Here is a 3,842-nt window from a genome sequence, read left to right as displayed (position 1 = left end):
GGAACAGAATAGAGAATCCAGAAGTGGACCCTCAACTTTATGGTCAACTAATATTCGATAAAGGAGGAAAGGCTATCCACTGGAAAAAAGACAGTCTCTTCAATAAATGGTGCTGGGAAAATTGGACATCCACATCCAGAGGAATGACACTAGACCACTCTCTTTCACCATACACAAAGATAAACTCAAAATGGATGAAAGATCTAAATGTGAGACAAAATTCCATCAAAATCCTAGAGGAGGCCGTGCGGCCCACCCCGGATGTCTGCCCCTCACTGACCCGGTGCAGAGGACATGGTGAACCAGGTTATCAAGTGCAAGGCTGCAGTTGCCTGGGAGGCAGGAAAGCCTCTCTCTATAGAAGAGGTAGAGGTGGCACCCCCAAAGGCTCATGAAGTTCGAATTAAGATTATTGCCACTGCAGTTTGCCACACCGATGCCTACACCCTGAGTGGGGCTGATCCTGAAGGAAGTTTTCCAGTGATCCTGGGACATGAAGGTGCTGGAATTGTGGAAAGTGTTGGCGAAGGAGTTACTAAGCTGAAAGCAGGTGACACTGTCATCCCACTTTACATCCCACAGTGTGGAGAATGCAAATTTTGTCTAAATCCTAAAACAAACCTTTGCCAGAAGATAAGAGTTACACAGGGGAAAGGATTAATGCCAGATGGTACTAGCAGATTTATTTGCAAAGGAAAGACAATTTTACATTATATGGGAACCAGCACATTTTCTGAATATACAGTTGTGGCTGATATCTCTGTTGCTAAAATTGATCCTTTAGCACCTTTGGATAAAGTCTGCCTTCTCAGTTGTGGCATTTCAACTGGTTATGGTGCTGCTCTGAACACTGCCAAGGTGGAGCCTGGCTCTACTTGTGCCGTCTTTGGCCTAGGAGGAGTTGGATTGGCGACTATCATGGGCTGTAAGGTGGCTGGTGCATCCCGGATCATTGGTGTGGACATCAATAAAGATAAATTCTCAAGGGCCAAGGAGTTTGGAGCCTCTGAATGTATTAACCCCCAGGACTTCAGTAAGCCCATCCAGGAAGTGCTCATTGAAATGACTGACGGGGGAGTGGACTATTCCTTTGAGTGTATTGGTAACGTGAAAGTCATGAGAGCTGCACTAGAGGCCTGCCACAAAGGCTGGGGTGTCAGCGTCATAGTTGGAGTAGCTGCTTCAGGTGAAGAAATCGCCACTCGTCCATTTCAGCTGGTAACAGGGCGCGTATGGAAAGGCACTGCCTTTGGAGGATGGAAGAGTGTGGAAAGTGTCCCAAAGTTGGTATCTGAATATATGTCCAGAAAGATAAAAGTTGATGAATTTGTGACTCACAGTCTGTCTTTTGACCAAATTAATGAAGCCTTTGACCTGTTGCATGCAGGAAAGAGCATTCGAACTGTTGTAAAGCTTTAAATTCAACAGAGAAAACATGTCCATCCTTGTACTGAAGTCTTGTGGTCCACCTGGAACAGCCAGACAAGTAGGGAGTAGGGAGATGCTCTTCTAAGTTCACAGTCTCTTAGACCTTTTCTACTACTACTTTTAGAGTAACCTTCTCTAGGGAATAATATTTTTTGTATAATTCATAAATCTCTAATCAAGGACAAGGCTAATACAGTCATAAATCTGTTTTCTGAACTCTCTTTCACATGAATAATTGCCAACCCATTAAGGAGTATTCTAACATAATAAAAGTAATTTCTGTATAAAAAAAAAAATCCTAGAGGAGAACACAGGCAACACCCTTTTTGAACTCGGCCACAGTAACTTCTTGCAAGATATATCCACAAAGGCAAAAGAAACAAAAGCAAAAATGAACTACTGGGATTTCATCAAGATAAGAAGCTTTTGCACAGCAAAGGATACAGTCAACAAAACTAAAAGACAACCTACAGAATGGGAGAAGACATTTGCAAATGACGTATCAGATAAAGGGCTAGTTTCCAAGATCTATAAAGAACTTGTTAAACTCAACACCAAAGAAACAAACAATCCAATCATGAAATGGGCAAAAGACATGAAGAGAAATCTCACAGAGGAAGACTAGACATGGCCAACACGCACATGAGAAAATGCTCCGCATCACTTGCCATCAGGGAAATACAAATCAAAACCACAATGAGATAACACCTCACACCAGTGAGAATGGGGAAAATTAACAAGGCAGGGAACCACAAATGTTGGAGACCATGTGGAGAAAAGGGAACCGTCTTGCACTGTTGGTGGGAAGATGAACTGGTGCAGCCACTCTGGAAAACTGTGTGGAGGTTCCTCAAAGAGTTAAAAATAGACCTGCCCTACATCCCAGCAATTGCACTGCTGGGGACTTACTCCAAAGATACAGATGCAATGAAATGCCGGGGCACCTGCACCCCGATGTTTCTAGCAGCAATGTCCACAATAGCCAAACTGTGAAAGGAGCCTCAGTGTCCAATGAAAGATGAATGGAGAAAGAAGATGTGGTTTATGTATACAATGGAATATTACTCAGCCATTAGAAATGACAAATACCCACCATTTGCTTCAACGTGGATGGAACTGGAGGGTATTATGCTGAGTGAAATAAGTCAATTGGAGAAGGACAAACATTTTATGGTCTCATTCATTTGGGGAATATAAAAAATAGTGAACAGGAATAAAGGGGAAAGGAGAAAAAATAAGTGGGAAATATCAGAAAGGGAGATGGAACATGGAAGACTCCTAACTCTGGGAAACGAACTAGGGGTGGTGGAAGGGGAGGTAAGAGGGGGTTGAGGGTGACTGGGTGGTGGGCACTGAGGTGGGCACTTGACGGGATGAGCACTGGGTGTTATGCTATATGTTGACAAATTGAACACCAGTAAAAAATAAATTTATTTTTTAAAAAGAAACTACCAAAGTGTTTTCCAAAATGGCTGTACCATTTTGCATTTCTACTAGTAACATATGAGAGTTGCACATGCCTCATATCCTTGCTAGCATTTAGAATTGTAATTCTAGCATTAGAATTGTCATTCTAATACATGCATAGTGGTAGAAGTGCAACAACTTTTAAGAGATTAAAGTAATTTGCTTAAATTTCAGGGTCTCTAAGAATCTAAGTCACTTAAAATGATGGTAGGGGTTTTTTCCCCCTATTTCCCAACAGTCCATTTGACAATGTTTCACACCCAGAGTGTTACTCAGTTCCTGAGCCTGGGTGGTCAAATTTTCTCCAGAACCCCATCACAGAACCTACCTCTTTGCCCAGCTTCCCCACATGGCTGAGGTTGTTCTTTGCAGTATACGGAGGAGCATTTTCAATCAAAAGATCTCCTGATGGTCAGGAGCTGGGGGAAGAGTGTGAAGTTCCAGGTTACAATTTTTGGAAACTACAGGTAAGGCCCCACTGTGACTCTACTACATCCCATGACTGCCTACTTCTTTCCCCCACTCCCACCACACACCGGGAGCAGAGCCAGCCTCAGACCCTGTTTCCATGACTGAGAGCTCCTCCCTCACATCTTCCTCCTCCCAATGGCATAGCATGTCTCCTGCTTGGCTACTCAACCAAGAATGTGCCTTTAGCCTCAGCCACTGGGCAGACCCTGAGGAGGACAATTAGCTCTGTGGGTCTCTTTCATACACCTTGCCCTATTCCTAGGCAGAGTAAGTAGATGCCTCCTCCAAAGACATAACTCCTATCTAGTAATCTACATTCTGATAATGAAATTCTCTAAGGGTGGTATACAGAGCACTCCATCTCTCCACAGAATAGTGGTTGCCAGGGACTGAGGGATGTGTGCAAAAGAGAAGGTACTTTTCCAAGGGAGCAAGCCTCCAGTTATAACATGCATAAGTTCCAGGGATCCAACATG

General features: G+C 43.4%; 1 pseudogene; it reads left to right on the top strand.

The window, feature by feature from the left end:
• Positions 1-261: 261 nt before the first annotated feature.
• On the top strand, positions 262-1,718 carry LOC112907937 (alcohol dehydrogenase class-3 pseudogene; annotated as a pseudogene).
• Positions 1,719-3,842: the final 2,124 nt, after the last annotated feature.

This window comes from Vulpes vulpes, chromosome 14, assembly GCF_048418805.1.
Source record: "Vulpes vulpes isolate BD-2025 chromosome 14, VulVul3, whole genome shotgun sequence".
Classification (NCBI taxonomy): domain Eukaryota; kingdom Metazoa; phylum Chordata; class Mammalia; order Carnivora; family Canidae; genus Vulpes; species Vulpes vulpes.
The sequence above is the reverse complement of the archived record's forward strand: the minus strand, read 5'-3'. Positions and strand labels throughout refer to the sequence as shown.